This window comes from Hemiscyllium ocellatum, unplaced genomic scaffold, assembly GCF_020745735.1.
Source record: "Hemiscyllium ocellatum isolate sHemOce1 unplaced genomic scaffold, sHemOce1.pat.X.cur. scaffold_2584_pat_ctg1, whole genome shotgun sequence".
Classification (NCBI taxonomy): Eukaryota; Metazoa; Chordata; class Chondrichthyes; order Orectolobiformes; family Hemiscylliidae; genus Hemiscyllium; species Hemiscyllium ocellatum.
The window spans coordinates 31,511-53,830 of NW_026868138.1; the positions used below are offsets into that span (position 1 = coordinate 31,511).

At 51.4% G+C, this 22,320-nt stretch overlaps 9 non-coding genes and 3 pseudogenes across 9 annotated transcripts; all 12 read left to right on the top strand.

Annotated features, from left to right (window-relative positions):
* Window positions 1-1,094: 1,094 nt before the first annotated feature.
* On the top strand, window positions 1,095-1,213 carry LOC132812140 (5S ribosomal RNA). The gene has a single exon (XR_009643477.1). It is a non-coding gene; the product is annotated as a 5S ribosomal RNA (ribosomal RNA).
* Window positions 1,214-2,748: 1,535 nt separating this feature from the next.
* LOC132812156 (5S ribosomal RNA) lies at window positions 2,749-2,857 on the top strand (annotated as a pseudogene).
* Window positions 2,858-4,389: 1,532 nt separating this feature from the next.
* LOC132812141 (5S ribosomal RNA) lies at window positions 4,390-4,508 on the top strand. Its single transcript, XR_009643478.1, has one exon. It is a non-coding gene; the product is annotated as a 5S ribosomal RNA (ribosomal RNA).
* A 1,527-nt stretch (window positions 4,509-6,035) lies between these two features.
* On the top strand, window positions 6,036-6,154 carry LOC132812142 (5S ribosomal RNA). The gene has a single exon (XR_009643479.1). It is a non-coding gene; the product is annotated as a 5S ribosomal RNA (ribosomal RNA).
* Window positions 6,155-7,681: 1,527 nt separating this feature from the next.
* Window positions 7,682-7,800, top strand: LOC132812143 (5S ribosomal RNA). Its single transcript, XR_009643480.1, has one exon. It is a non-coding gene; the product is annotated as a 5S ribosomal RNA (ribosomal RNA).
* A 1,535-nt stretch (window positions 7,801-9,335) lies between these two features.
* Window positions 9,336-9,454, top strand: LOC132812144 (5S ribosomal RNA). The gene has a single exon (XR_009643481.1). It is a non-coding gene; the product is annotated as a 5S ribosomal RNA (ribosomal RNA).
* Window positions 9,455-10,990: 1,536 nt separating this feature from the next.
* Window positions 10,991-11,109, top strand: LOC132812145 (5S ribosomal RNA). The gene has a single exon (XR_009643482.1). It is a non-coding gene; the product is annotated as a 5S ribosomal RNA (ribosomal RNA).
* A 1,532-nt stretch (window positions 11,110-12,641) lies between these two features.
* LOC132812146 (5S ribosomal RNA) lies at window positions 12,642-12,760 on the top strand. The gene has a single exon (XR_009643483.1). It is a non-coding gene; the product is annotated as a 5S ribosomal RNA (ribosomal RNA).
* A 1,534-nt stretch (window positions 12,761-14,294) lies between these two features.
* LOC132812147 (5S ribosomal RNA) lies at window positions 14,295-14,413 on the top strand. Its single transcript, XR_009643484.1, has one exon. It is a non-coding gene; the product is annotated as a 5S ribosomal RNA (ribosomal RNA).
* Window positions 14,414-15,287: 874 nt separating this feature from the next.
* LOC132812166 (5S ribosomal RNA) lies at window positions 15,288-15,396 on the top strand (annotated as a pseudogene).
* A 3,201-nt stretch (window positions 15,397-18,597) lies between these two features.
* Window positions 18,598-18,706, top strand: LOC132812163 (5S ribosomal RNA; annotated as a pseudogene).
* Window positions 18,707-20,227: 1,521 nt separating this feature from the next.
* LOC132812148 (5S ribosomal RNA) lies at window positions 20,228-20,346 on the top strand. The gene has a single exon (XR_009643485.1). It is a non-coding gene; the product is annotated as a 5S ribosomal RNA (ribosomal RNA).
* The last annotated feature ends 1,974 nt before the right edge of the window (window positions 20,347-22,320 follow it).

The window sequence follows — 22,320 nt, forward strand, 5'->3', positions numbered from 1 at the left end:
TCCACACAGCCACCACTCTCTGGGTGAAGAAGTTTCTCCTCATCTCTGTCCTAAATGGTCTACCCCGTATTTTTAAGCAGTGTCCTCTGTTTCGGCACTCACCCAGCAGCGGAAACATGTTTCCTGCCGCCAGAGTGTCCAATCCTTTGATGATCTGAAATGTCTCAATCAGATCCCCTCTCAGTCTTCTAAACTCGAGGGTACACACAAGCCCAGTCGCTCCAGTCTTTCAGTGTAAGGTAATCCCGCCAGTCCAGGAATTGACCTGGTGAACCTACGCTGCATTCCCTCAATAGCCAGAATCAAATCTGGAGAGCAGAACTGCACACAGTACTCCAGGTGTGGTCTCACCAGGGCCCTGTACAGCTGCAAAAGAACCTCTTTGCTTCTATACTCCATCCCTCTTGTTATGAAGGCCAGCATGCTATTAGCCTTCTTCACTACCTGCTGTACCTGCATGCTTACCTTCATTGAGTGGTGTACAGGAACCCCCAGATCTCTCTGTCCTGCCCCTTGACCTAAATTGATTCCATTTAGGTAGTAATCTGCCTTCCACCAAAGTGGGTAACCATTGATTTATCCACATTAAATTGCATCTGGCCACTCACCTAACTTGTCCAGGTCACCCTGTAATCTGCTAACATCCTGATGACATTTCACCCTGCCAGCCAGCTTAGTATCATCAGCAAATTTGCTAATGTTATGGCTAATAGCATCTTGTAGATGGTTAAGATATATGGTAAAAAGCTGCGGTGCCAGTAGTGATCCCTGCGGTACCCCCCTGGCCACTGCCTGCCATTGGGAAAGGGAGGCGTGGAGGAGTGCGGAAGGATGAGAGAATGCAGGCTGCAGCCTGATGAAGCAGGGGGAGGGCTTGCAGTTGGCCTGCGTGGGGATGTGGGAGACTACAGGAGCCTGGTGGGCAAGGGCTGGCTGAAAGGCAGCTGGAGGGACGGAGGGAGGGAAGCACGCACAGAGGAGGAAGAGCAAAGAGAAAAGAGAAAAAAAAAACAAAGGGGATAAAGAGAAAGAGCAGCAAAGAAAATGTGGCTGGCCAGCACGCCTTGAAGTAGGGAGAAAAGGAAGGGGCCGGTGCCTACGGCCATACTAGTCTGAAAACGCCCGATCTCGTCTGATCTCGGAAGCTAAGCAGACTCAGGCCTGGTTAGTACTTGGATGGGAGACCGCCTGGGAATACCAGGTGCAGTAGGCTTTTTCCGCCAGCAGGGGCTGCTCAAGTCACCCCTCTGCACTTGTGTTGTGCCACGCAATGGAGCGGCAGGTTATTTTTGCTGCTGCTGCTGCTGCTGCTGCTGCTGTGCCGGCCATCAGTCGCCTGCAGGCACCAGACAGGGAGGGGAGGAGAGCGGAGCGCTGCCGAAATCAGCGAGAAAGACGGAAAGAAAGGGATTGGGGCTGCACGCTGTCTGCGGGTGGCAGTCAGGAAAGGAGGACAATAGGTGCAGGAGTTGGCCATTCTGCCTTTCGAGCCTGCACCACCATTCAATATGATCATGGCTGATCATCCTTAATCAGTATCCTGTTCCTGCCTTATCTCCGTAACCCTTGATTCCACTATCCTTGAGAGCTCTATGCAACTCTTTCTTAAATGAATCCAGAGACTGGGCCTCCACTGCCCTCTGGGGCAGAGCATTCCACACAGCCACCACTCTCTGGGTGAAGAAGTTTCTCCTCATCTCTGTCCTAAATGGTCTACCCCGTATTTTTAAGCAGTGTCCTCTGTTTCGGCACTCACCCAGCAGCGGAAACATGTTTCCTGCCGCCAGAGTGTCCAATCCTTTGATGATCTGAAATGTCTCAATCAGATCCCCTCTCAGTCTTCTAAACTCGAGGGTACACACAAGCCCAGTCGCTCCAGTCTTTCAGTGTAAGGTAATCCCGCCAGTCCAGGAATTGACCTGGTGAACCTACGCTGCATTCCCTCAATAGCCAGAATCAAATCTGGAGAGCAGAACTGCACACAGTACTCCAGGTGTGGTCTCACCAGGGCCCTGTACAGCTGCAAAAGAACCTCTTTGCTTCTATACTCCATCCCTCTTGTTATGAAGGCCAGCATGCTATTAGCCTTCTTCACTACCTGCTGTACCTGCATGCTTACCTTCATTGAGTGGTGTACAGGAACCCCCAGATCTCTCTGTCCTGCCCCTTGACCTAAATTGATTCCATTTAGGTAGTAATCTGCCTTCCACCAAAGTGGGTAACCATTGATTTATCCACATTAAATTGCATCTGGCCACTCACCTAACTTGTCCAGGTCACCCTGTAATCTGCTAACATCCTGATGACATTTCACCCTGCCAGCCAGCTTAGTATCATCAGCAAATTTGCTAATGTTATGGCTAATAGCATCTTGTAGATGGTTAAGATATATGGTAAAAAGCTGCGGTGCCAGTAGTGATCCCTGCGGTACCCCCCTGGCCACTGCCTGCCATTGGGAAAGGGAGGCGTGGAGGAGTGCGGAAGGATGAGAGAATGCAGGCTGCAGCCTGATGAAGCAGGGGGAGGGCTTGCAGTTGGCCTGCGTGGGGATGTGGGAGACTACAGGAGCCTGGTGGGCAAGGGCTGGCTGAAAGGCAGCTGGAGGGACGGAGGGAGGGAAGCACGCACAGAGGAGGAAGAGCAAAGAGAAAAGAGAAAAAAAAAACAAAGGGGATAAAGAGAAAGAGCAGCAAAGAAAATGTGGCTGGCCAGCACGCCTTGAAGTAGGGAGAAAAGGAAGGGGCCGGTGCCTACGGCCATACTAGTCTGAAAACGCCCGATCTCGGAAGCTAAGCAGACTCAGGCCTGGTTAGTACTTGGATGGGAGACCGCCTGGGAATACCAGGCGCAGTAGGCTTTTTCCGCCAGCAGGGGCTGCTCAAGTCACCCCTCTGCACTTGTGTTGTGCCACGCAATGGAGCGGCAGGTTATTTTTGCTGCTGCTGCTGCTGCTGCTGCTGTGCCGGCCATCAGTCGCCTGCAGGCACCAGACAGGGAGGGGAGGAGAGCGGAGCGCTGCCGAAATCAGCGAGAAAGACGGAAAGAAAGGGATTGGGGCTGCACGCTGTCTGCGGGTGGCAGTCAGGAAAGGAGGACAATAGGTGCAGGAGTTGGCCATTCTGCCTTTCGAGCCTGCACCACCATTCAATATGATCATGGCTGATCATCCTTAATCAGTATCCTGTTCCTGCCTTATCTCCGTAACCCTTGATTCCACTATCCTTGAGAGCTCTATGCAACTCTTTCTTAAATGAATCCAGAGACTGGGCCTCCACTGCCCTCTGGGGCAGAGCATTCCACACAGCCACCACTCTCTGGGTGAAGAAGTTTCTCCTCATCTCTGTCCTAAATGGTCTACCCCGTATTTTTAAGCAGTGTCCTCTGTTTCGGCACTCACCCAGCAGCGGAAACATGTTTCCTGCCGCCAGAGTGTCCAATCCTTTGATGATCTGAAATGTCTCAATCAGATCCCCTCTCAGTCTTCTAAACTCGAGGGTACACACAAGCCCAGTCGCTCCAGTCTTTCAGTGTAAGGTAATCCCGCCAGTCCAGGAATTGACCTGGTGAACCTACGCTGCATTCCCTCAATAGCCAGAATCAAATCTGGAGAGCAGAACTGCACACAGTACTCCAGGTGTGGTCTCACCAGGGCCCTGTACAGCTGCAAAAGAACCTCTTTGCTTCTATACTCCATCCCTCTTGTTATGAAGGCCAGCATGCTATTAGCCTTCTTCACTACCTGCTGTACCTGCATGCTTACCTTCATTGAGTGGTGTACAGGAACCCCCAGATCTCTCTGTCCTGCCCCTTGACCTAAATTGATTCCATTTAGGTAGTAATCTGCCTTCCACCAAAGTGGGTAACCATTGATTTATCCACATTAAATTGCATCTGGCCACTCACCTAACTTGTCCAGGTCACCCTGTAATCTGCTAACATCCTGATGACATTTCACCCTGCCAGCCAGCTTAGTATCATCAGCAAATTTGCTAATGTTATGGCTAATAGCATCTTGTAGATGGTTAAGATATATGGTAAAAAGCTGCGGTGCCAGTAGTGATCCCTGCGGTACCCCCCTGGCCACTGCCTGCCATTGGGAAAGGGAGGCGTGGAGGAGTGCGGAAGGATGAGAGAATGCAGGCTGCAGCCTGATGAAGCAGGGGGAGGGCTTGCAGTTGGCCTGCGTGGGGATGTGGGAGACTACAGGAGCCTGGTGGGCAAGGGCTGGCTGAAAGGCAGCTGGAGGGACGGAGGGAGGGAAGCACGCACAGAGGAGGAAGAGCAAAGAGAAAAGAGAAAAAAAAAACAAAGGGGATAAAGAGAAAGAGCAGCAAAGAAAATGTGGCTGGCCAGCACGCCTTGAAGTAGGGAGAAAAGGAAGGGGCCGGTGCCTACGGCCATACTAGTCTGAAAACGCCCGATCTCGTCTGATCTCGGAAGCTAAGCAGACTCAGGCCTGGTTAGTACTTGGATGGGAGACCGCCTGGGAATACCAGGTGCAGTAGGCTTTTTCCGCCAGCAGGGGCTGCTCAAGTCACCCCTCTGCACTTGTGTTGTGCCACGCAATGGAGCGGCAGGTTATTTTTGCTGCTGCTGCTGCTGCTGCTGCCGGCCATCAGTCGCCTGCAGGCACCAGACAGGGAGGGGAGGAGAGCGGAGCGCTGCCGAAATCAGCGAGAAAGACGGAAAGAAAGGGATTGGGGCTGCACGCTGTCTGCGGGTGGCAGTCAGGAAAGGAGGACAATAGGTGCAGGAGTTGGCCATTCTGCCTTTCGAGCCTGCACCACCATTCAATATGATCATGGCTGATCATCCTTAATCAGTATCCTGTTCCTGCCTTATCTCCGTAACCCTTGATTCCACTATCCTTGAGAGCTCTATGCAACTCTTTCTTAAATGAATCCAGAGACTGGGCCTCCACTGCCCTCTGGGGCAGAGCATTCCACACAGCCACCACTCTCTGGGTGAAGAAGTTTCTCCTCATCTCTGTCCTAAATGGTCTACCCCGTATTTTTAAGCAGTGTCCTCTGTTTCGGCACTCACCCAGCAGCGGAAACATGTTTCCTGCCGCCAGAGTGTCCAATCCTTTGATGATCTGAAATGTCTCAATCAGATCCCCTCTCAGTCTTCTAAACTCGAGGGTACACACAAGCCCAGTCGCTCCAGTCTTTCAGTGTAAGGTAATCCCGCCAGTCCAGGAATTGACCTGGTGAACCTACGCTGCATTCCCTCAATAGCCAGAATCAAATCTGGAGAGCAGAACTGCACACAGTACTCCAGGTGTGGTCTCACCAGGGCCCTGTACAGCTGCAAAAGAACCTCTTTGCTTCTATACTCCATCCCTCTTGTTATGAAGGCCAGCATGCTATTAGCCTTCTTCACTACCTGCTGTACCTGCATGCTTACCTTCATTGAGTGGTGTACAGGAACCCCCAGATCTCTCTGTCCTGCCCCTTGACCTAAATTGATTCCATTTAGGTAGTAATCTGCCTTCCACCAAAGTGGGTAACCATTGATTTATCCACATTAAATTGCATCTGGCCACTCACCTAACTTGTCCAGGTCACCCTGTAATCTGCTAACATCCTGATGACATTTCACCCTGCCAGCCAGCTTAGTATCATCAGCAAATTTGCTAATGTTATGGCTAATAGCATCTTGTAGATGGTTAAGATATATGGTAAAAAGCTGCGGTGCCAGTAGTGATCCCTGCGGTACCCCCCTGGCCACTGCCTGCCATTGGGAAAGGGAGGCGTGGAGGAGTGCGGAAGGATGAGAGAATGCAGGCTGCAGCCTGATGAAGCAGGGGGAGGGCTTGCAGTTGGCCTGCGTGGGGATGTGGGAGACTACAGGAGCCTGGTGGGCAAGGGCTGGCTGAAAGGCAGCTGGAGGGACGGAGGGAGGGAAGCACGCACAGAGGAGGAAGAGCAAAGAGAAAAGAGAAAAAAAAAACAAAGGGGATAAAGAGAAAGAGCAGCAAAGAAAATGTGGCTGGCCAGCACGCCTTGAAGTAGGGAGAAAAGGAAGGGGCCGGTGCCTACGGCCATACTAGTCTGAAAACGCCCGATCTCGTCTGATCTCGGAAGCTAAGCAGACTCAGGCCTGGTTAGTACTTGGATGGGAGACCGCCTGGGAATACCAGGTGCAGTAGGCTTTTTCCGCCAGCAGGGGCTGCTCAAGTCACCCCTCTGCACTTGTGTTGTGCCACGCAATGGAGCGGCAGGTTATTTTTGCTGCTGCTGCTGCTGCTGCTGCCGGCCATCAGTCGCCTGCAGGCACCAGACAGGGAGGGGAGGAGAGCGGAGCGCTGCCGAAATCAGCGAGAAAGACGGAAAGAAAGGGATTGGGGCTGCACGCTGTCTGCGGGTGGCAGTCAGGAAAGGAGGACAATAGGTGCAGGAGTTGGCCATTCTGCCTTTCGAGCCTGCACCACCATTCAATATGATCATGGCTGATCATCCTTAATCAGTATCCTGTTCCTGCCTTATCTCCGTAACCCTTGATTCCACTATCCTTGAGAGCTCTATGCAACTCTTTCTTAAATGAATCCAGAGACTGGGCCTCCACTGCCCTCTGGGGCAGAGCATTCCACACAGCCACCACTCTCTGGGTGAAGAAGTTTCTCCTCATCTCTGTCCTAAATGGTCTACCCCGTATTTTTAAGCAGTGTCCTCTGTTTCGGCACTCACCCAGCAGCGGAAACATGTTTCCTGCCGCCAGAGTGTCCAATCCTTTGATGATCTGAAATGTCTCAATCAGATCCCCTCTCAGTCTTCTAAACTCGAGGGTACACACAAGCCCAGTCGCTCCAGTCTTTCAGTGTAAGGTAATCCCGCCAGTCCAGGAATTGACCTGGTGAACCTACGCTGCATTCCCTCAATAGCCAGAATCAAATCTGGAGAGCAGAACTGCACACAGTACTCCAGGTGTGGTCTCACCAGGGCCCTGTACAGCTGCAAAAGAACCTCTTTGCTTCTATACTCCATCCCTCTTGTTATGAAGGCCAGCATGCTATTAGCCTTCTTCACTACCTGCTGTACCTGCATGCTTACCTTCATTGAGTGGTGTACAGGAACCCCCAGATCTCTCTGTCCTGCCCCTTGACCTAAATTGATTCCATTTAGGTAGTAATCTGCCTTCCACCAAAGTGGGTAACCATTGATTTATCCACATTAAATTGCATCTGGCCACTCACCTAACTTGTCCAGGTCACCCTGTAATCTGCTAACATCCTGATGACATTTCACCCTGCCAGCCAGCTTAGTATCATCAGCAAATTTGCTAATGTTATGGCTAATAGCATCTTGTAGATGGTTAAGATATATGGTAAAAAGCTGCGGTGCCAGTAGTGATCCCTGCGGTACCCCCCTGGCCACTGCCTGCCATTGGGAAAGGGAGGCGTGGAGGAGTGCGGAAGGATGAGAGAATGCAGGCTGCAGCCTGATGAAGCAGGGGGAGGGCTTGCAGTTGGCCTGCGTGGGGATGTGGGAGACTACAGGAGCCTGGTGGGCAAGGGCTGGCTGAAAGGCAGCTGGAGGGACGGAGGGAGGGAAGCACGCACAGAGGAGGAAGAGCAAAGAGAAAAGAGAAAAAAAAAACAAAGGGGATAAAGAGAAAGAGCAGCAAAGAAAATGTGGCTGGCCAGCACGCCTTGAAGTAGGGAGAAAAGGAAGGGGCCGGTGCCTACGGCCATACTAGTCTGAAAACGCCCGATCTCGTCTGATCTCGGAAGCTAAGCAGACTCAGGCCTGGTTAGTACTTGGATGGGAGACCGCCTGGGAATACCAGGTGCAGTAGGCTTTTTCCGCCAGCAGGGGCTGCTCAAGTCACCCCTCTGCACTTGTGTTGTGCCACGCAATGGAGCGGCAGGTTATTTTTGCTGCTGCTGCTGCTGCTGCTGCTGCTGTGCCGGCCATCAGTCGCCTGCAGGCACCAGACAGGGAGGGGAGGAGAGCGGAGCGCTGCCGAAATCAGCGAGAAAGACGGAAAGAAAGGGATTGGGGCTGCACGCTGTCTGCGGGTGGCAGTCAGGAAAGGAGGACAATAGGTGCAGGAGTTGGCCATTCTGCCTTTCGAGCCTGCACCACCATTCAATATGATCATGGCTGATCATCCTTAATCAGTATCCTGTTCCTGCCTTATCTCCGTAACCCTTGATTCCACTATCCTTGAGAGCTCTATGCAACTCTTTCTTAAATGAATCCAGAGACTGGGCCTCCACTGCCCTCTGGGGCAGAGCATTCCACACAGCCACCACTCTCTGGGTGAAGAAGTTTCTCCTCATCTCTGTCCTAAATGGTCTACCCCGTATTTTTAAGCAGTGTCCTCTGTTTCGGCACTCACCCAGCAGCGGAAACATGTTTCCTGCCGCCAGAGTGTCCAATCCTTTGATGATCTGAAATGTCTCAATCAGATCCCCTCTCAGTCTTCTAAACTCGAGGGTACACACAAGCCCAGTCGCTCCAGTCTTTCAGTGTAAGGTAATCCCGCCAGTCCAGGAATTGACCTGGTGAACCTACGCTGCATTCCCTCAATAGCCAGAATCAAATCTGGAGAGCAGAACTGCACACAGTACTCCAGGTGTGGTCTCACCAGGGCCCTGTACAGCTGCAAAAGAACCTCTTTGCTTCTATACTCCATCCCTCTTGTTATGAAGGCCAGCATGCTATTAGCCTTCTTCACTACCTGCTGTACCTGCATGCTTACCTTCATTGAGTGGTGTACAGGAACCCCCAGATCTCTCTGTCCTGCCCCTTGACCTAAATTGATTCCATTTAGGTAGTAATCTGCCTTGCACCAAAGTGGGTAACCATTGATTTATCCACATTAAATTGCATCTGGCCACTCACCTAACTTGTCCAGGTCACCCTGTAATCTGCTAACATCCTGATGACATTTCACCCTGCCAGCCAGCTTAGTATCATCAGCAAATTTGCTAATGTTATGGCTAATAGCATCTTGTAGATGGTTAAGATATATGGTAAAAAGCTGCGGTGCCAGTAGTGATCCCTGCGGTACCCCCCTGGCCACTGCCTGCCATTGGGAAAGGGAGGCGTGGAGGAGTGCGGAAGGATGAGAGAATGCAGGCTGCAGCCTGATGAAGCAGGGGGAGGGCTTGCAGTTGGCCTGCGTGGGGATGTGGGAGACTACAGGAGCCTGGTGGGCAAGGGCTGGCTGAAAGGCAGCTGGAGGGACGGAGGGAGGGAAGCACGCACAGAGGAGGAAGAGCAAAGAGAAAAGAGAAAAAAAAAACAAAGGGGATAAAGAGAAAGAGCAGCAAAGAAAATGTGGCTGGCCAGCACGCCTTGAAGTAGGGAGAAAAGGAAGGGGCCGGTGCCTACGGCCATACTAGTCTGAAAACGCCCGATCTCGTCTGATCTCGGAAGCTAAGCAGACTCAGGCCTGGTTAGTACTTGGATGGGAGACCGCCTGGGAATACCAGGTGCAGTAGGCTTTTTCCGCCAGCAGGGGCTGCTCAAGTCACCCCTCTGCACTTGTGTTGTGCCACGCAATGGAGCGGCAGGTTATTTTTGCTGCTGCTGCTGCTGCTGCTGCTGCTGCTGCCGGCCATCAGTCGCCTGCAGGCACCAGACAGGGAGGGGAGGAGAGCGGAGCGCTGCCGAAATCAGCGAGAAAGACGGAAAGAAAGGGATTGGGGCTGCACGCTGTCTGCGGGTGGCAGTCAGGAAAGGAGGACAATAGGTGCAGGAGTTGGCCATTCTGCCTTTCGAGCCTGCACCACCATTCAATATGATCATGGCTGATCATCCTTAATCAGTATCCTGTTCCTGCCTTATCTCCGTAACCCTTGATTCCACTATCCTTGAGAGCTCTATGCAACTCTTTCTTAAATGAATCCAGAGACTGGGCCTCCACTGCCCTCTGGGGCAGAGCATTCCACACAGCCACCACTCTCTGGGTGAAGAAGTTTCTCCTCATCTCTGTCCTAAATGGTCTACCCCGTATTTTTAAGCAGTGTCCTCTGTTTCGGCACTCACCCAGCAGCGGAAACATGTTTCCTGCCGCCAGAGTGTCCAATCCTTTGATGATCTGAAATGTCTCAATCAGATCCCCTCTCAGTCTTCTAAACTCGAGGGTACACACAAGCCCAGTCGCTCCAGTCTTTCAGTGTAAGGTAATCCCGCCAGTCCAGGAATTGACCTGGTGAACCTACGCTGCATTCCCTCAATAGCCAGAATCAAATCTGGAGAGCAGAACTGCACACAGTACTCCAGGTGTGGTCTCACCAGGGCCCTGTACAGCTGCAAAAGAACCTCTTTGCTTCTATACTCCATCCCTCTTGTTATGAAGGCCAGCATGCTATTAGCCTTCTTCACTACCTGCTGTACCTGCATGCTTACCTTCATTGAGTGGTGTACAGGAACCCCCAGATCTCTCTGTCCTGCCCCTTGACCTAAATTGATTCCATTTAGGTAGTAATCTGCCTTCCACCAAAGTGGGTAACCATTGATTTATCCACATTAAATTGCATCTGGCCACTCACCTAACTTGTCCAGGTCACCCTGTAATCTGCTAACATCCTGATGACATTTCACCCTGCCAGCCAGCTTAGTATCATCAGCAAATTTGCTAATGTTATGGCTAATAGCATCTTGTAGATGGTTAAGATATATGGTAAAAAGCTGCGGTGCCAGTAGTGATCCCTGCGGTACCCCCCTGGCCACTGCCTGCCATTGGGAAAGGGAGGCGTGGAGGAGTGCGGAAGGATGAGAGAATGCAGGCTGCAGCCTTATGAAGCAGGGGGAGGGCTTGCAGTTGGCCTGCGTGGGGATGTGGGAGACTACAGGAGCCTGGTGGGCAAGGGCTGGCTGAAAGGCAGCTGGAGGGACGGAGGGAGGGAAGCACGCACAGAGGAGGAAGAGCAAAGAGAAAAGAGAAAAAAAAAACAAAGGGGATAAAGAGAAAGAGCAGCAAAGAAAATGTGGCTGGCCAGCACGCCTTGAAGTAGGGAGAAAAGGAAGGGGCCGGTGCCTACGGCCATACTAGTCTGAAAACGCCCGATCTCGTCTGATCTCGGAAGCTAAGCAGACTCAGGCCTGGTTAGTACTTGGATGGGAGACCGCCTGGGAATACCAGGTGCAGTAGGCTTTTTCCGCCAGCAGGGGCTGCTCAAGTCACCCCTCTGCACTTGTGTTGTGCCACGCAATGGAGCGGCAGGTTATTTTTGCTGCTGCTGCTGCTGCTGCTGCTGTGCCGGCCATCAGTCGCCTGCAGGCACCAGACAGGGAGGGGAGGAGAGCGGAGCGCTGCCGAAATCAGCGAGAAAGACGGAAAGAAAGGGATTGGGGCTGCACGCTGTCTGCGGGTGGCAGTCAGGAAAGGAGGACAATAGGTGCAGGAGTTGGCCATTCTGCCTTTCGAGCCTGCACCACCATTCAATATGATCATGGCTGATCATCCTTAATCAGTATCCTGTTCCTGCCTTATCTCCGTAACCCTTGATTCCACTATCCTTGAGAGCTCTATGCAACTCTTTCTTAAATGAATCCAGAGACTGGGCCTCCACTGCCCTCTGGGGCAGAGCATTCCACACAGCCACCACTCTCTGGGTGAAGAAGTTTCTCCTCATCTCTGTCCTAAATGGTCTACCCCGTATTTTTAAGCAGTGTCCTCTGTTTCGGCACTCACCCAGCAGCGGAAACATGTTTCCTGCCGCCAGAGTGTCCAATCCTTTGATGATCTGAAATGTCTCAATCAGATCCCCTCTCAGTCTTCTAAACTCGAGGGTACACACAAGCCCAGTCGCTCCAGTCTTTCAGTGTAAGGTAATCCCGCCAGTCCAGGAATTGACCTGGTGAACCTACGCTGCATTCCCTCAATAGCCAGAATCAAATCTGGAGAGCAGAACTGCACACAGTACTCCAGGTGTGGTCTCACCAGGGCCCTGTACAGCTGCAAAAGAACCTCTTTGCTTCTATACTCCATCCCTCTTGTTATGAAGGCCAGCATGCTATTAGCCTTCTTCACTACCTGCTGTACCTGCATGCTTACCTTCATTGAGTGGTGTACAGGAACCCCCAGATCTCTCTGTCCTGCCCCTTGACCTAAATTGATTCCATTTAGGTAGTAATCTGCCTTGCACCAAAGTGGGTAACCATTGATTTATCCACATTAAATTGCATCTGGCCACTCACCTAACTTGTCCAGGTCACCCTGTAATCTGCTAACATCCTGATGACATTTCACCCTGCCAGCCAGCTTAGTATCATCAGCAAATTTGCTAATGTTATGGCTAATAGCATCTTGTAGATGGTTAAGATATATGGTAAAAAGCTGCGGTGCCAGTAGTGATCCCTGCGGTACCCCCCTGGCCACTGCCTGCCATTGGGAAAGGGAGGCGTGGAGGAGTGCGGAAGGATGAGAGAATGCAGGCTGCAGCCTTATGAAGCAGGGGGAGGGCTTGCAGTTGGCCTGCGTGGGGATGTGGGAGACTACAGGAGCCTGGTGGGCAAGGGCTGGCTGAAAGGCAGCTGGAGGGACGGAGGGAGGGAAGCACGCACAGAGGAGGAAGAGCAAAGAGAAAAGAGAAAAAAAAAACAAAGGGGATAAAGAGAAAGAGCAGCAAAGAAAATGTGGCTGGCCAGCACGCCTTGAAGTAGGGAGAAAAGGAAGGGGCCGGTGCCTACGGCCATACTAGTCTGAAAACGCCCGATCTCGTCTGATCTCGGAAGCTAAGCAGACTCAGGCCTGGTTAGTACTTGGATGGGAGACCGCCTGGGAATACCAGGTGCAGTAGGCTTTTTCCGCCAGCAGGGGCTGCTCAAGTCACCCCTCTGCACTTGTGTTGTGCCACGCAATGGAGCGGCAGGTTATTTTTGCTGCTGCTGCTGCTGCTGCTGCTGCTGTGCCGCCATCAGTCGCCTGCAGGCACCAGACAGGGAGGGGAGGAGAGCGGAGCGCTGCCGAAATCAGCGAGAAAGACGGAAAGAAAGGGATTGGGGCTGCACGCTGTCTGCGGGTGGCAGTCAGGAAAGGAGGACAATAGGTGCAGGAGTTGGCCATTCTGCCTTTCGAGCCTGCACCACCATTCAATATGATCATGGCTGATCATCCTTAATCAGTATCCTGTTCCTGCCTTATCTCCGTAACCCTTGATTCCACTATCCTTGAGAGCTCTATGCAACTCTTTCTTAAATGAATCCAGAGACTGGGCCTCCACTGCCCTCTGGGGCAGAGCATTCCACACAGCCACCACTCTCTGGGTGAAGAAGTTTCTCCTCATCTCTGTCCTAAATGGTCTACCCCGTATTTTTAAGCAGTGTCCTCTGTTTCGGCACTCACCCAGCAGCGGAAACATGTTTCCTGCCGCCAGAGTGTCCAATCCTTTGATGATCTGAAATGTCTCAATCAGATCCCCTCTCAGTCTTCTAAACTCGAGGGTACACACAAGCCCAGTCGCTCCAGTCTTTCAGTGTAAGGTAATCCCGCCAGTCCAGGAATTGACCTGGTGAACCTACGCTGCATTCCCTCAATAGCCAGAATCAAATCTGGAGAGCAGAACTGCACACAGTACTCCAGGTGTGGTCTCACCAGGGCCCTGTACAGCTGCAAAAGAACCTCTTTGCTTCTATACTCCATCCCTCTTGTTATGAAGGCCAGCATGCTATTAGCCTTCTTCACTACCTGCTGTACCTGCATGCTTACCTTCATTGAGTGGTGTACAGGAACCCCCAGATCTCTCTGTCCTGCCCCTTGACCTAAATTGATTCCATTTAGGTAGTAATCTGCCTTGCACCAAAGTGGGTAACCATTGATTTATCCACATTAAATTGCATCTGGCCACTCACCTAACTTGTCCAGGTCACCCTGTAATCTGCTAACATCCTGATGACATTTCACCCTGCCAGCCAGCTTAGTATCATCAGCAAATTTGCTAATGTTATGGCTAATAGCATCTTGTAGATGGTTAAGATATATGGTAAAAAGCTGCGGTGCCAGTAGTGATCCCTGCGGTACCCCCCTGGCCACTGCCTGCCATTGGGAAAGGGAGGCGTGGAGGAGTGCGGAAGGATGAGAGAATGCAGGCTGCAGCCTTATGAAGCAGGGGGAGGGCTTGCAGTTGGCCTGCGTGGGGATGTGGGAGACTACAGGAGCCTGGTGGGCAAGGGCTGGCTGAAAGGCAGCTGGAGGGACGGAGGGAGGGAAGCACGCACAGAGGAGGAAGAGCAAAGAGAAAAGAGAAAAAAAAAACAAAGGGGATAAAGAGAAAGAGCAGCAAAGAAAATGTGGCTGGCCAGCACGCCTTGAAGTAGGGAGAAAAGGAAGGGGCCGGTGCCTACGGCCATACTAGTCTGAAAACGCCCGATCTCGTCTGATCTCGGAAGCTAAGCAGACTCAGGCCTGGTTAGTACTTGGATGGGAGACCGCCTGGGAATACCAGGTGCAGTAGGCTTTTTCCGCCAGCAGGGGCTGCTCAAGTCACCCCTCTGCACTTGTGTTGTGCCACGCAATGGAGCGGCAGGTTATTTTTGCTGCTGCTGCTGCTGCTGCTGCTGCTGCTGTGCCGGCCATCAGTCGCCTGCAGGCACCAGACAGGGAGGGGAGGAGAGCGGAGCGCTGCCGAAATCAGCGAGAAAGACGGAAAGAAAGGGATTGGGGCTGCACGCTGTCTGCGGGTGGCAGTCAGGAAAGGAGGACAATAGGTGCAGGAGTTGGCCATTCTGCCTTTCGAGCCTGCACCACCATTCAATATGATCATGGCTGATCATCCTTAATCAGTATCCTGTTCCTGCCTTATCTCCGTAACCCTTGATTCCACTATCCTTGAGAGCTCTATGCAACTCTTTCTTAAATGAATCCAGAGACTGGGCCTCCACTGCCCTCTGGGGCAGAGCATTCCACACAGCCACCACTCTCTGGGTGAAGAAGTTTCTCCTCATCTCTGTCCTAAATGGTCTACCCCGTATTTTTAAGCAGTGTCCTCTGTTTCGGCACTCACCCAGCAGCGGAAACATGTTTCCTGCCGCCAGAGTGTCCAATCCTTTGATGATCTGAAATGTCTCAATCAGATCCCCTCTCAGTCTTCTAAACTCGAGGGTACACACAAGCCCAGTCGCTCCAGTCTTTCAGTGTAAGGTAATCCCGCCAGTCCAGGAATTGACCTGGTGAACCTACGCTGCATTCCCTCAATAGCCAGAATCAAATCTGGAGAGCAGAACTGCACACAGTACTCCAGGTGTGGTCTCACCAGGGCCCTGAACAGCTGCAAAAGAACCTCTTTGCTTCTATACTCCATCCCTCTTGTTATGAAGGCCAGGATGCTATTAGCCTTCTTCACTACCTGTCTGAAAACACCTGATCACGGAAGCTAAGCAGACTCAGGCCTGGTTAGTACTTGGATGGGAGACCGCCTGGGAATACCAGGTGCAGTAGGCCTTTTCCGCCAGCAGGGGCTGCTCAAGTCACCCCTCTGCACTTGTGTTGTGCCACGCAATGGAGCGGCAGGTTATTTTTGCTGCTGCTGCTGCTGCTGCTGCTGCTGCTGTGTGCCGGCCATCAGTCGCCTGCAGGCACCAGACAGGGAGGGGAGGAGAGCGGAGCGCTGCCGAAATCAGCGAGAAAGACGGAAAGAAAGGGATTGGGGCTGCACGCTGTCTGCGGGTGGCAGTCAGGAAAGGAGGACAATAGGTGCAGGAGTTGGCCATTCTGCCTTTCGAGCCTGCACCACCATTCAATATGATCATGGCTGATCATCCTTAATCAGTATCCTGTTCCTGCCTTATCTCCGTAACCCTTGATTCCAGTATCCTTGAGAGCTCTATGCAACTCTTTCTTAAATGAATCCAGAGACTGGGCCTCCACTGCCCTCTGGGGCAGAGCATTCCACACAGCCACCACTCTCTGGGTGAAGAAGTTTCTCCTCATCTCTGTCCTAAATGGTCTACCCCGTATTTTTAAGCAGTGTCCTCTGTTTCGGCACTCACCCAGCAGCGGAAACATGTTTCCTGCCGCCAGAGTGTCCAATCCTTTGATGATCTGAAATGTCTCAATCAGATCCCCTCTCAGTCTTCTAAACTCGAGGGTACACACAAGCCCAGTCGCTCCAGTCTTTCAGTGTAAGGTAATCCCGCCAGTCCAGGAATTGACCTGGTGAACCTACGCTGCATTCCCTCAATAGCCAGAATCAAATCTGGAGAGCAGAACTGCACACAGTACTCCAGGTGTGGTCTCACCAGGGCCCTGTACAGCTGCAAAAGAACCTCTTTGCTTCTATACTCCATCCCTCTTGTTATGAAGGCCAGCATGCTATTAGCCTTCTTCACTACCTGCTGTACCTGCATGCTTACCTTCATTGAGTGGTGTACAGGAACCCCCAGATCTCTCTGTCCTGCCCCTTGACCTAAATTGATTGCATTTAGGTAGTAATCTGCCTTCCACCAAAGTGGGTAACCATTGATTTATCCACATTAAATTGCATCTGGCCACTCACCTAACTTGTCCAGGTCACCCTGTAATCTGCTAACATCCTGATGACATTTCACCCTGCCAGCCAGCTTAGTATCATCAGCAAATTTGCTAATGTTATGGCTAATAGCATCTTGTAGATGGTTAAGATATATGGTAGAGGAGATCCAAGATGGCGGTGACTCAGCAAGTCTGAGTCTACAGAGCCCTTCGCAAAACCTGGGAAAGTGGGTTTCCTGCCCCCACCACACTTGCCAAACCACCCAAAAAATTTCTTTAATCTTAATTAGCTGCTGAATATTATATTTAAATAGTCTAATACTGAGTGGATAATGAATAAATCTAAGGGACCCCGCAGCTCTCAGAAAACAAAGACCCCTCCCCCCCCTCCTCTCCTCCGGCTGCAGCTGATGTAAAAACAGGCCTTATAGAGATGATTGCTAGATTGGAATCGACACTCGTCAATTTCATCGCAGAATCCAGACAGAGATGGAATGCATTCGAAGAAAAGCTGCAGAAACAGAATCACTCTATGGGAGAATTGCAGGGCCGAGTGGAGGGGGCAGAACTAAAGGCCATGACCTCCGAGGCTGCAGCTCAAACAGCTGCAGAACAGGTGAGAGCTCTGGAGCAGAGAGTCAGGGCCTTTGAAATCTACATGGATGATATTGACAACAGAAATCGGAGAAAGAATATTCGATTGCTGGGCCTTCAAGAACAAGAAGGGAAAGAACAGCTAGTAGTATTTCTGGAGCGATGGCTGCCCCAGCTTTTAAACCTGGGGGCTGAAACTGACCGGGTAAGGGTGGAGTGGGCCTACCGGGTCGCAGTACGCGGATCTGGCCCAAACCAGCGCCCACGCCCGGTCCTGTTCCGGCTGCAGAGTTATAGGGAGAGGCAGATACTCCTGGATGCCTCCAGAAAGCTTGGAAAGGATCCTAAAGCTATGATTCATGAAGGATCCAAGATTATGTTATTTCAGGACTTCTCCCCGGCTTTGGCACGAAGAAGGAAGGCGTTTGATGAGGTGAAGAAATGTTTAAGGGACTTAGATATTCAATACACCTTACGCTACCCAGCGACGTTATGCTTTACCCACGAAGGATCCGAGTATAATTTTAGATCATCGGAAGAGGCCAAGAAACTTTTAGACTCTGTTAAATAAATCGTAAGAGACAATTTATGTTGGCTTGCCTCTCCCACACTCCGTGGGAGAAATGGATACTTTATTCTACTTTACTTTTGCCTCTGGGAGCGGGGTTGTCTTCCTTGCTATGTTATTATACTTAACTGTAATCTGTTGGAGTTGTAATTTTATAGTTATGTGTGTTTGTACGTGGCATTGATGCTAGCAGATATACTCAGGTATGGGTGGGGAGGGGTGGGTGCAGCGCTCACTGTTAACTCTAGCTCGGTATTATATCTAAATCCTATTAAGGAGCGCCCGGTCGAGGGTGGGACACTGTTTGGGAGAGGATATGGTGGAACGTTGGAAAGGTAGTAGGGAGGCCCTCTGAGAACAAGGGGAAGATCTCCATTCAAACATGTTTAATTTTTTTTTTGTTCTTATTGTTTGGAAATAACTTCCTTTTTATCATACTGTATGATGGTATTAGAGAACATTTTCTCTATTTGAAGGATGTAAGCGACTCAACTATACACTCTGGATGAATTGTGGATTAGTTTGAAATTTTGATGATTAATATTTAAGATCTATTTTTATATTAATGTTTGTGCTTGAAAATTCTGCTTATTTTGTAAAATTTTGTCAAAATGTTAAATTCCCAATAAAAATATCTTGTAAAAAAAAAGATATATGGTAAAAAGCTGCGGTGCCAGTAGTGATCCCTGCGGTACCCCCCCTGGCCACTGCCTGCCATTGGGAAGGGAGGCGTGGAGGAGTGCGGAAGGATGAGAGAATGCAGGCTGCAGCCTTATGAAGCAGGGGAGGGCTTGCAGTTGGCCTGCGTGGGGATGTGGGAGACTACAGGAGCCTGGTGGGCAAGGGCTGGCTGAAAGGCAGCTGGAGGGACGGAGGGAGGGAAGCACGCACAGAGGAGGAAGAGCAAGAGAAAAGAGAAAAAAAAAAACAAAGGGATAAAGAGAAAGAGCAGCAAAGAAAATGTGGCTGGCCAGCACGCCTTGAAGTAGGGAGAAAAGGAAGGGGCGGGTGCCTACGGCCATACTAGTCTGAAAACGCCTGATCTCGGAAGCTAAGCAGACTCAGGCCTGGTTAGTACTTGGATGGGAGACCGCCTGGGAATACCAGGTGCAGTAGCTTTTTCCGCCAGCAGGGGCTGCTCAAGTCACCCCTCTGCACTTGTGTTGTGCCACGCAATGGAGCGGCAGGTTATTTTTGCTGCTTGCTGCTGTGCCGGCCATCAGTCGCCTGCAGGCACCAGACAGGGAGGGGAGGAGAGCGGAGCGCTGCCGAAATAGCGAGAAAGACGGAAAGAAAGGGATTGGGGCTGCACGCTGTCTGCGGGTGGCAGTCAGGAAAGGAGGACAATAGGTGCAGGAGTTGGCCATTCTGCCTTTCGAGCCTGCACCACCATTCAATATGATCATGGCTGATCATCATCCTTAATCAGTATCCTGTTCCTGCCTTATCTCCGTAACCCTTGATTCCAGTATCCTTGAGAGCTCTATGCAACTCTTTCTTAAATGAATCCAGAGACTGGGCCTCCACTGCCCTCTGGGGCAGAGCATTCCAACAGCCACCCACTCTGGGTGAAGACGTTTTCTCCTCATCTCTGTCCTAAATGGTCTACCCCGTATTTTAAAGCAGTGTCCTCTGTTTCGGCACTCACCCAGCAGCGGAAACATGTTTCCTGCCGCCAGAGTGTCCAATCCTTTGATGATCTGAAATGTCTCAATCAGATCCCCTCTCAGTCTTCTAAACTCGAGGGTACACACAAGCCCAGTCGCTCCAGTCTTTCAGTGTAAGGTAATCCCGCCAGTCCAGGAATTGACCTGGTGAACCTACGCTGCATTCCCTCAATAGCCAGAATCAAATCTGGAGAGCAGAACTGCACACAGTACTCCCAGGTGTGGTCTCACCAGGGCCCTGTACAGCTGCAAAAGAACCTCTTTGCTTCTATACTCCATCCCTCTTGTTATGAAGGCCAGCATGCTATTAGCCTTCTTCACTACCTGCTGTACCTGCATGCTTACCTTCATTGAGTGGTGTACAGGAACCCCCAGATCTCTCTGTCCTGCCCCTTGACCTAAATTGATTGCATTTAGGTAGTAATCTGCCTTCCACCAAAGTGGGTAACCATTGATTTATCCACATAAATTGCATCTGGCCACTCACCTAACTTGTCCAGGTCACCCTGTAATCTGCTAACATCCTGATGACATTTCACCCTGCCAGCCAGCTTAGTATCATCAGCAAATTTGCTAATGTTATGGCTAATAGCATCTTGTAGATGGTTAAGATATATGGTAAAAAGCTGCGGTGCCAGTAGTGATCCCTGCGGTACCCCCCCCCGGGCCACTGCCTGCCATTGGGAAAGGGAGGCGTGGAGGAGTGCGGAAGGATGAGAGAATGCAGGCTGCAGCCTGATGAAGCAGGGGAGGGCTTGCAGTTGGCCTGCGTGGGGATGTGGGAGACTACAGGAGCCTGGTGGGCAAGGCTGGCTGAAAGGCAGCTGGAGGGACGGAGGAGGGAAGCACGCACAGAGGAGGAAGAGCAAAGAGAAAAGAGAAAAAAAAACAAAGGGGATAAAGAGAAAGAGCAGCAAAGAAAAATGTGGCTGGCCAGCACGCCTTGAAGTAGGGAGAAAAGGAAGGGGCCGGTGCCTACGGCCATACTAGTCTGAAAACGCCCGATCTCGTCTGATCTCGGAAGCTAAGCAGACTCAGGCCTGGTTAGTACTTGGATGGGAGACCGCCTGGGAATACCAGGTGCAGTAGGCTTTTTTCCCGCCAGCAGGGGCTGCTCAAGTCACCCCTCTGCACTTGTGTTGTGCCACGCAATGGAGCGGCAGGTTATTTTGCTGCTGCTGCTGCTGCTGCTGCTGCTGCTGCTGCTGCTGGCCGGCCATCAGTCGCCTGCAGGCACCAGACAGGGAGGGGAGGAGAGCGGAGCGCTGCCGAAATCAGCGAGAAAGACGGAAAGAAAGGGATTGGGCTGCACGCTGTCTGCGGGTGGCAGTCAGGAAAGGAGGACAATAGGTGCAGGAGTTGCCATTCTGCCTTTCGAGCCTGCACACCATTCAATATGATCATGGCTGATCATCCTTAATCAGTATCCTGTTCCTGCCTTATCTCCGTAACCCTTGATTCCAATATCCTTGAGAGCTCTATGCAACTCTTTCTTAAATGAATCCAGAGACTGGCCTCCACTGCCCTCTGGGGCAGAGCATTCCACACAGCCACCACTCTCTGGTTGAAGAAGTTTCTCCTCATCTCTGTCCTAAATGGTCTACCCGTATTTTTAAGCAGTGTCCTCTGTTTCGGCACTCACCCCAGCAGCGGAAACATGTTTCCTGCCGCCAGAGTGTCCAATCCTTTGATGATCTGAAATTCTCAATCAGATCCCCTCTCAGTCTTCTAAACTCGAGGGTACACACAAGCCCAGTCGCTCCAGTCTTTAGTGTAAGGTAATCCCGCCAGTCCAGAGATTGACCTGGTGAACCTACGCTGCATTCCCTCAATAGCCAGAATCAAATCTGGAGACAGAACAACTGCACACAGTACTCCAGGTGTGGTCTCACCAGGGCCCTGAACAGCTGCAAAAGAACCTCTTTGCTTCTATACTCCATCCCTCTTGTTATGAAGGCCAGGATGCTAGTAGCCCTTCTTCACTACCTGTCTGAAAACACCTGATCACGGAAGCTAAGCCAGACTCAGGCTGGTTAGTACTTGGATGGGAGACCGCCTGGGAATACCAGGTGCAGTAGGCCTTTTCGCCAGCAGGGGCTGCTCAATCACCCTCTGCACTTGTGTTGTGCCACGCAATGGAGCGGCAGGTTATTTTTGGCTGCTGCGGCTGCTGCTGCTGCTGCTGTGCCGGCCATCAGTCGCCTGCAGGCACCAGACAGGGAGGGGGAGGAGAGCGGAGCGCTGCCGAAATCAGCGAGAAAGACGGAAAGAAAGGGATTGGGGCTGCACGCTGTCTGCGGGTGGCAGTCAGGAAAGGAGGACAATAGGTGCAGGAGTTGGCCATTCTGCCTTTCGAGCCTGCACCACCATTCAATATGATCATGGCTGATCATCCTTAATCAGTATCCTGTTCCTGCCTTATCTCCGTAACCTTGATTCCACTATCCTTGAGAGCTCTATGCAACTCTTTCTTAAATGAATCCAGAGACTGGGCCTCCACTGCCCTCTGGGGCAGAGCATTCCACACAGCCACCACTCTCTGGGTGAAGAAGTTTCTCTCATCTCTGTCCTAAATGGTCTACCCCGTTTTTTAAGCAGTGTCCTCTGTTTCGGCACTCACCCAGCAGCGGAACATGTTTCCTGCGCCAGAGTGTCCAATCCTTTGATGATCTGAAATGTCTCAATCAGATCCCTCTCAGTCTTCTAAACTCGAGGGTACACACAAGCCCAGTCGCTCCAGTCTTTCAGTGTAAGGTAATCCCGCCAGTCCAGGAATTGACCTGGTGAACCTACGCTGCATTTCCTCAATAGCCAGAATCAAATCTGGAGAGCAGAACTGCACACAGTACTCCAGGTGTGGTCTCACCAGGGCCCTGTACAGCTGCAAAAGAACCTCTTTGCTTCTATACTCCATCCCTCTTGTTATGAAGGCCAGCATGCTATTAGCCTTCTTCACTACCTGCTGTACCTGCATGCTTACCTTCATTGAGTGGTGTACAGGAACCCCAGATCTCTCTGTCCTGCCCCTTGACCTAAATTGATTGCATTTAGGTAGTAATCTGCCTT